The sequence below is a fragment of the Chionomys nivalis genome, chromosome 4 (assembly GCF_950005125.1).
Source record: "Chionomys nivalis chromosome 4, mChiNiv1.1, whole genome shotgun sequence".
NCBI classification, from domain to species: domain Eukaryota; kingdom Metazoa; phylum Chordata; class Mammalia; order Rodentia; family Cricetidae; genus Chionomys; species Chionomys nivalis.
The window spans coordinates 116,741,362-116,751,331 of NC_080089.1; positions in this window are offsets into that span (position 1 = coordinate 116,741,362).

A 9,970-nucleotide genomic window follows, 5' to 3' on the forward strand; every position below is an offset into this window, starting at 1 on the left:
GAAATTTTTCCTTTAAAGATAACATCTCATCCTTGGACATCATTTGGATAGCATGCAGATTGCCTTCCTGGAGAGATACTCTATCTGCTAATCTATCATAACTTTTTAACAAATTTTGATTGTCAAATTCAACAGTATGAATTCTTTCAGATAATTTCTCAGTACCCTTAGACATGGATTCAATTTTGTCTGTCAAATTATGCTGCCTTTTTCAATAGTATTAATTTTTTCATGTAACTTTTGATTTTTGGTGGTATTAATTCTGTCAGCTAACTGTTCATTATTGTCTGTAAAGAATATATCATTTCCAAAAGTGCCTCCTTTTTGGCTCTGTTATCAAATCATTTTCTTAAGGATATAATATGAAGAAAAGACTGAGTCCCAATATCCAATAAATGGATGTATCACAATAAACATATATGCTTTGCAGATTACAATCCATACTATTAGCAAAAAATGTTACTAAAATCCTCTATGGTAATATTGTCTGCAATTATATAACTTGCAAGTTTATTGATTTATTAATTCATAAAATATTTACCTTATGTTATGTTATGAGGTCTAGTAAATTGTTTTAGGTGTAATAATCTTAATTTTCCAGCAAGTGTTGTGGTGTTAGAGTCATGACCAGTGCTGCAACCTGGTACCATGAACAGTCCTGAGCTGCTTTGGGTTTTTCACCTTGGTGCTGGTTAAATACTGAGAAATATGCTTTGCTTGACAAATTAAAAGCAATTAAATCAATTCTGTACATGGAGCAAAAAGCCCAGAACTCACGGCCAGGGAGCACAAACTGGAAGCTGCACAAGTTGCCACTCTGTGGTGGTGGTGGTGGTGGTGCAAGATATGCATGACCTTGGGAAATTTCCAAGTCACCACAGCAGTTAGCTCTACTGTGGTGGGGGTTTTTACAAAAAGCCACTTAGGTAAAAGCAAGCCAAGTGGACAGGGGTAAGAGACCTTCTGGGCTGTGGACTGGTTAGGTCTTTAAGCTGGTCTACCCAGTAGGTGTGGAATCCGGATCCACATGGGCACCAGATGAAGAAGGATACTAAAATAAATAATAATAATAATAATAATAATAATAATAATAATAATAATAATAATAATAAAAACCACACTAGCTCAGAATTGAGTATCATAAAGGGTTACTTATTTAGGGGTAGACTCACAGACCACAATCCTCTGCATAAATGGGGAACAAGAACTGAATCATGCTGCCAGAAGAGAGAGACTGGACACACGCTTTACATCAGCATTTATAGCATAAGAGGCCACCACCCAGTGGGCAGGTAACTTAAAGGCTACTGGCTGTAGACATTCCTACAGCACCACACTGAGTACGTATGGATTCCTTGTGACATTTTCACACATGCAGATCATGTACTTGGATCATATTCATGCCAGCTGTATAGGGCTGTCCTCCTAGCCAAACTGCCACCATCTCTGTCAAAACAGCTGTGCCTAGTTGCAGGTCCCCACTACTGAGCATGTGGACTACTGACAGCATCTTGGAGTGAGAGGAGTTGGGGGATCAGGGTACTCCCACCTGAGGTTCCCTCCATCTATTCTACCCAGTTGTATGTGGTTTTGCCCTAACTGTGTGCAATCTCAGGAGATGCAAGAGTATATAGACTTGGGAACTGAGGGGCCTTCATCTACAAGGCTATGGGGATGCTATCATCCACACCAATCTTTTCAGTATGGCTGCTGTAGGGTTACAGTCCTGTGGGAAACCCTGCACCCATGCTCTGTAGGTAAGTCCAATAAACTCATGGGCTCCCAGGGTGAACTTTGTGGAGCCTTGATTATTTGGGGTCTTGAAAAGTGAGTGTGTTATGGAATATTAGTTTAGAATGTGCTACATTTCTTTATGGCGTGGAACACGTGTTTAATGATGCAGAGTTGTGTTGCATTCTTTTATGTTGCATTTGTTTAACTCTGTGAATCTGTGATACTTTTCCTGCTTAAAAAACACCCAATTTGTCTAATAAAGAATTAAATGGCCAATAGTTAAGCAGGAGAGGGATAGGTGGGGTTTCCAGGCAGAAAGAATAAATAGGAGAAGAAATTTAGGGAAGGAAGCAAGAGTGAGAAAGAGAGAAGAGGAGGATGCCAGGGGTCAGCCACACAGCCAGCTATGAAATAAGGAGGAAAGAAAAGTATATTGAACAAAGAAAGGTTAAAAATCCTAGATATAAAATGTAAAGAGAAATGGGATAATTTAAGTTAGAAAAGCTGGCTAGAAACAAGCCAAGCTAAGGCTGGGCATTAGTACATAGGAATAAGTCTCAGTGTATTTATTTGAGAATTGGGTGGTGGGTCCCCCCACAAAAAATACAAAACTACAACAACAATTACAGGGGTGACCTTATTTATATCCCTTCTGAGGTGCAGTTCTTGGAACAAGTCTTCTGTGGTTACTGCAAAGAAAATGAACCTTTGTGCGGAACATGGAAGGAAGACGACGACACTGCTAACTCAGTAGCTCATCCTGTGTCACATGGCAATGTCATGGCCTGGAGTCCCTGATTCTGGTTAACAAATCGTATAATCTTTGGGCAAAAAATTTCTTCAGCTCCCCATAACGCATGACACTCCCAAGAACCTCACCCTTCTCACTTGGTTCTTAAAAGGGGTTACATCTGAAACATTCTTCTTGAGGAGGCAAACTAAAGAACTTTTTAGGGCTACTTGACTGGTTGACATGTTTTGATGTTTTCAACTCACTGGGTATTGCTGGGGTTGGTAATCTGGGGTTGATGGGAGGTGAATTTTTCTGACTAGAGTTTTACATCTACCGGGTATGAAGAGTCAGTTTAGGCTGGGTAGCCCGTGTTTAAGATGGGTAGCCCATGTTTAGGCTGGGTAGCCCATGGCATGGAACCTTTGAGGTATTAAAAGATCAGAATTCTAAGTCACAGGAAAAGTTAATGCAACACCTAGGTGTGGCCAGCACTGGGATTCTCTAGTCTTAGAACTGTTCTCTGAGGGTAGACTTGTTCTCTTGGGGAGGGGAGGCATCTGGGACCAGGCTTAGAAGGGAGGGGTCATAAATTGATTGGGAACCAGGAGTTCAGAGCTCCCAGCTTGCTCCACTCTGCCGTTTAAGCCCTGCCAGCCGGCCCTGTTGTGAGCTCAGGAAGAACTTAGCACCCTGTCCTGCCTTCGGTGCCTGTGCCATGGGTGGAGCATCTGGTTATAGCCCTCAGCTCTTCCCTGCTCTGCCTGGATCACAGGTGGCGGCTGTGCATGCTGCATTTCCTGGGCCTCCTGCCCTGCCCAACTTCTGCTTAGGCCAACGGAGGGCAAGGCAGATGGATCCCTGGGACGAGGTGGGGAGGTCTGCCTTTGCCTCTGTCTGCTCAGCTTTCTGGCAGTGGCTGCACCTTGTTGGTCAATCAAATTCTATGTCCCTCATCTTTGCTCATCCAGCCCTGACCATTGGCAATCGTGGGGTCCCTTGCCAGCTCCTGTATGCCAGGTCAGCATTTCTACAGCACCCTGGTCCCTGCCACAAACAGCCAACATGGATTCTTCTCCCTTTCTGAATTTCTCACGTGTTTTGGACCCTTTTTGTTACCAAGACAGATTGTGCTACTTACTCTATGGTCCCCAAAGGGCTCAAATGACTGTACACTTGTTACCAAGACTTCCTTCCCTTGGGCCTGAGCAGCCCAAGTGGAATTGAACTTCGAATTCCTAGAGAGGAGATTCTCACCAATCAAGCAGTGCCCTGGAGTCTGTGCCCAAGGTCGTTTGAAGCCGATTCACATTCATCTTAGAATTTAGAGAGAAGCACTTGCACGAAAGGTCACCAATCATCTTAATCAAATAGTATCCGTCGCATGGCTGGGCCGCGGCCTCCGTAAGGATTTCCTACACAACTCATTTTGTCTCCTCTTGGAGGACAGTGATATTGGCCGCAGGCCTCTAATAGAGCTTGAAATTGTCCCGGCGGCTGTTTACTCTTCTCCAGAGTGGCGCTGGGCTCCGAGCCGTGTTGATCTAACACCACCGTGTCTTTCATTAAGTAAGCCCTCACACTTCCAAAGTGTGCTGTAAGCTCAGTAAATATTTTATTAGCCTTTGTAATTAGCCACTTCCTCTCACAGCACTGCTGGGAAGTGGGTCAGTGTGGCGGCCTCCTTTTGCCTTCCAGAGATGGGACATGGCCTTGAACCTGAGGGCAGCAGGCACAGTTCCTTCCTGGGATAGGCAGGAGTGAAGCTTTCTGGAGCTGATGGGAAATTTAAAGTCCAGGGATAGATCAGTAAGGACAAGTATCCTTGCCAGTGGGATAGGGACCACCTCTGCTTGGGACTGTGTTGAGCATGGGTGGGGGAGGGGGAGAAAGGTCAGGAGATGTGGATAGCACATGGAAGCTTCCAGAACATGGACATTCTGTAACAACAATTTCATCTGTCTTCCCTTCCTTTGCCCGCCTAATGTGCCAAACCTTGATTCCCTCACTCTTGGATAGGACAAGAACAAAGCCAGCAGCAGTATTTCAAGGGTGAGGTCCAGCAGTGAAAGCTGTAAGAGCCCTTACATTGCGGGAGCTTCCCCACAGACACACGTGTGGTGGTTTTAATGAGAATGGCCCTGTAGGCTCATATGCTTGCATGCTTAGTTCCCAGCTTACGAGCTATCAGGGAAGAGTTAGGAGGCCCTGCCTTGAGGGAGTAGATGTGGCCTTGTTGGAGGAAGTTTGTCACTGGGGCTGGGCTTTGAAGTTTAAAAGCCCAAGTCAGGCCCAGTGTCACTCTCTCTCTTGGCCTGTGGATCAGGATGCAGCTCTCAGGACTGCTCCAGTGCCATACACACCACCATGCCCCCTGTCACGGTGATAAAGAACTAAATCTCCAAAACTGTAAGCAAACCCCCAATTAAATGCTTTCTTTACAAGAGTTGCCTTTGTCATGCAACAGAACAGTGACTAAGACAACATGTATGCTGATATTTTGAAACGTGTGCATGTGTGTTCATGTGAGTACGTGCGTGCACATGCGTGCATGTGATGATCAGAGGTCTTAGGAGCCATCCACCTTGTTCTTTGAGACAGGCTCTTTCCCTGAGACCCAGGGCTCACTGCTCAGACTAGACTGTCTGGCCAGCAGGCTCCAATGATCCTCCCATTTTAGCTCCAAGCCCACATCACGGGTCCAGTTCTGGGGTTACAACTGAACGCTGTGCAGCAGGGACTCTGCTGACTGGGCTGTCCCACCGCAGGGCCCACAAGTCTACCCCTCCTCCCTCCCTGGGCTCATGGTGAGGAGAGCTTGCAGTTTCTGGCAAAACATCTTGTTGCAGTTTCCGGCAAAAACATCCTGTTTGTACCTGTGCTCCTTCTGTGCCCCTGGTGGTTAGCTATAGGGCCTGCTAATTTCTCACCTGTCTGGGGGGAATTTCCATTTTTCTAACCTTGAATAAATGGCATTCGGCATTCTGTCTTCACAGATGACCCACGTCTCTTATGTTCCTTTAATCTCCAGGCCCTCGCCCGGCTTGCGAACGGTACCGTAGAGAGTAGCGCAGGCGTTGCATCCCACCAGCAGTGGATGTTAATTTCAAAGCATGTTTTTCAGGGTGGGATAAAATCATATAGAGCTAGCACACCAGCTGACTGCTGTGACTTTCCATTATGGGATGTTCCTAGCTCCTGAATGACATCGGATGATGAGAGAGCGAGACGGAAACCTGCTGTTGCTGAGATTCGAACATTCTCCATTTGCTCTGCTGTGTCTAACAGCCACAGACTGCCATTGCTCATAGCCTGTCGTGAACAATGCCACTCTTCGTTCCACAGCTCAGTCTTGAGTTCAGTTTGGGGGTCATCCCTTATCTTTCTTGGTTTTCCACTGCTTGCGTTTTCTTGGTGCGTGTCGGGAAGGACAGAATCAGAATCAACACGTAGTCACTCTTGGCTTTTAAGAGTGTTTGTCCCTCGTGAACTTTATGTGGATGCACATTTTGTTTACTTAGTCTCTTGTTTTTAAAGGCATCTCGTTTGTGATTCTTGGATTAAGTGGTATCCCAGTTTCTGCAACCAAAAGCAACCAAAAGCAACCAGGGGAGGGAGGGAAAGGGTGATTTGGCCTTCACGTGCAGGTCACAGTTAGTTACAGTGTCAGGGCGGGAGCCCAAGACGGGAGCTTGAAGCAGAGACCCTGAAGGAGCCGTGCTCACTTGGTGGCTCAGGCTGGCGCGTGCTGTGAGGTTTCTTACTGTCCGGCCCCACCTGCTCAGGGAATGGTGTCGCCCATAGTGGGCTGGGCCCCTCCCACATCCCGATGGCTATCAAGACAGTTCCTTATAGATGTGTCCACAGTCCAAACTCATGCAGACACTTTTTTTCCAGGTGATTAGGCCGTGTCAAGTTGACAGTTCACGTAAACTATGACAAGCGGCACATCTGTTTTCAGTTTTCTGTCTCTTTTCTGGTTTTTATTTGTTAGACTCATTGTTTCTGGTTCATATTTTTTTTTCTAGAATTCAGTCTGATGGTACAAGTTCCTTCTCTCATAGCTGTGACCTGACGAAAGTAACTTAGGGAAGGGAGGGATTGTCTTGGCTCAGAGTATGCAGGGGCAGTCCATCGTGTGGGGGAGGTGGCAGGAGCACGGGCAGTGCTCACATTGCTTCTGCCCTCAGGAAGCAGAGAGGGGCGAAGGCTGCACTCAGCTCACTTTCTCCTTTCTGCGCAGTCTGTGATCCCCTCCCCCCTCCTCTCCTCATGCATGTGCGCATGCCCACCTCGTCCCTTAAACTAGTGATTTAGAATGTTGCGACCCTATTCGTAAGGCTGGGCCTCTTGGAAGAGGTCTCTGTTATGTTTGGTTTTATTCACAAACTCAATTTATTCGCCTTTCTCAAATATTTGTAAGCATATATTCAATGTATTTGGTTTCCTACTTAAATGCTCATTTTTCTGTGTTAAAACTTTCCTAAGAACCAATGGTTTTCACTGCTTAAAATATTAAATTTATAATAATGTTAAATCTAAGCTTATCTCAAGCTGGGAGTGGTGTCATATGCCTGTAATTCCAGGACACGGGAAGCTGAGGCGGGAGGATTTCCATGAATATAAGCCAAACCTGGGCTACATAGTGAGCTTCAGATCCTGTCTCAAAGAAACACAGTTAATTAATTAAAAGCAGTTATTTCAAATATTATAATTCTACCTAGAATTGTAAATATCAATCAAATGGTAAATCCTTTTTAAAGATTTTAACACTGCACTCACATGTGCATATGTGTGTGGTGTGTGTATGTGTGTGTGTGAGTGTGTGTGTGAGTGTGTAGGCGCCAGTGGAGGTGGAGAGAGGGCATCAGATCCTCTGGAGATGAGTGGGAGGAGGCTGGGCAGGGGAACTAGTCACTGGGCATGCGTGTCTTTTTAGTACATGCAGCACAGGAGAGTTACCCCTGAAAACATACCAGGCACTAGGTCCTACCGACAGAGAGTCTGGCTTCTCTCCAGGTGAGGGGGTCGTCCAGGCCCTCTCTTCTTTCATCCTCTGTCCCCGACTCCCAGCCAGGTGGCGGGGATCCACGCTGCAGAAAGTCATGGCCGTGGAAGGTAAGAGTGGGAAATGAACTTCAAAACCTAAACCTGGAAGGAGAGGTGAGCCAGGCATGATGGCCTAGGCCTATAATCCCAGCACGGGAGCAGAGGCAGGAGGATTGCTGCAGGCTCGATTCAGTCAGATCTGCAGAGTGAGATTGTACCTACCTCTCATCCCCTAAAAAATCAGGTGACGATAGCGAATGACACGGGATGCTAACATCTGATTTCCATATGCATGTGCAAACACATATATGTGCATCCACACACATGCTCGAGCACATACACACGTAATACCCGTGTGCACATGCACACATGCAAAAGATCAGTGCAAGGAAGAGAAAGACAGAACCGAAGGCTCCAGCTCTGGCTCCAGCTCGCCCCTCTGTTGTTTGCGCTCCAGTGACACCAAATCTTGTCCTGTAACCCAAGGCCAGTTTGTCAGTCACCAGATCAGCTGTGAGGCATGCCACACAAAGATGCTGGTGGGCCCTGGACTAACTTGCTCCACTGCCCACGGCATGCATGGCACGAGAATGGGTTTTAATCTATAGCTTCAGTAATAAAATCTGCTCCGAGACTCAGCTCCTGGCCTCTAACACAGAGAACAAACACGTAAACGCGGGCAGCACACGCCTTTGTGGAACCTCGCCTCAGTTCAACAATTAGAGGGACTTTGTCCACAGTGCATTTAAAGATCTGCTTATGCTGTCCAAGGTAGTCCACGCTCTTTAATCTCAGAGAGTAAACAAAACTGTCTTTAAGGGTGTTGTGTGTGTGTTCTTCTCTGTTTTAAACTGAAAAGGGGGGGGGGGTAAGGGAGGGGAAATGAAGGGAGGGAGAGAGGAGATGTTCAAGGCTAGACCCCTGGGCCCAAACAATGCCTCTGAACAGCTGCAGACTCTGGTTGGCCCTTCCAGTGGAATTTTCAGTCTGCAGGGGCAGCTTCCCAATTCAGAGATTGAAAACAGCACAGCCCCTTGAAGTCCACTGTGCGTTTAGTTTGTGGTTTGAGAATTCCCTAAGGGCAGGGCTCAAATATGATCCTGCACCCCCCACCAAGTACAGCTCAGCCTGTAGGGTCTCTGCAAATCCTTGGGAACAGGCTGCTCAGCATACTGTGCCCAGAAGACAGCAGGCAAACCGCAGCACAGTCCACAGTCTCTACTCTCCTCTCCTCGGAAACACCACCCTTCTGACTCAAGTCTCAAGCCGTTCCTCCCTTCCACGCCTCGCCAGCGGTGGTTTCTCTCCTGTTTGGTGCTGTCCTTCCTTGCATTCAGTCTCTTGGCTCAAGAACCGCCTCACAGGAGCTTTCTGGACCTCCTTCCTGCTTCCCATGTTTGTTTTCCTGCTACCGGTAGCTTGGCAGAGAGCTCCAGAAGGCATGGACTTGCACTTAGTTCTTTATTTGTTTAAGGTCTGTTTTCCCCAACAGGCTCTTTAAAGGGACAGAGCGTGCTCATTCACTTCTGTAAAGCCTTGCACAGGACAGTCAGGGCTGGGCTGAGTTCAATAACTGGGTGTCAAGAGAACCAGGCTAAATAAATACCAACTGATTCTCACTTCCAGTTCAAGAATGCAAAGGTGCTGTGTCCATGAGCTGTATCCCATTATTCAGGGATAGCCACAAGCCCCTGGATTTAGTGGTTGTTTATTAAAGTGTGGCTTGTCAGGGGGCCGGAGGAGACGCACACCATCTGAACAACAGCACGGCCATCAACAGTTCCTGGGCTTGGAAGTGAGGTGCTGCTGGTAGGATGGGCATACCTGTTGGTTGCTGGAGATTTGTGTTTTCACTCTGAAGACTGACCAAAGAGTGGACCAAAGAGTTTTCTGACGGACTCAGAGGAGACAGATGGACACAGAGAAGAAGAGGTGGGGGCTAAAAAGATGAGCAGTCTTTTTGATCCGGGAAGTAGAGAAGAGGGTGAAGTGATCACTGCTCTGCTGCTCCATGGAGCAATCAAATTTATTCCCTAAAATTTGACTCTCAAGCTTTATTGAATAATAAAACATTAAAAGATGCCCCAATGCCTGTTCCCACTTGGGGAAGCTAAATCACCCCATTCCTTCTTCTAGTTATGATTCTTAAGAAATTGTCTTTCTCCGTGTTGGGGGATTTCCTCAAACGCTGATCACGTTGTCTGACCAACAGTCCAGTCTCTTGCTCTGTGTGTGTGTGTGTATGTGTATGTGTGTGTGTGTGAGGTGTGCCATTGCTAAGCAGCAGTTTGCTGAACTTTGGACTTCCATGGAATCTAAACATTCCAAACCTGTTTGAGGACCCGGCAGCACAAAGCAAGCATTTCATCTGTGGCCCTCGTTCTTGCTCAAGATAGGAAAATAGCACTGCCTGCCACTTCCTGTTTCTCAACCAGGAGAGAAGACAGGACAGACAGA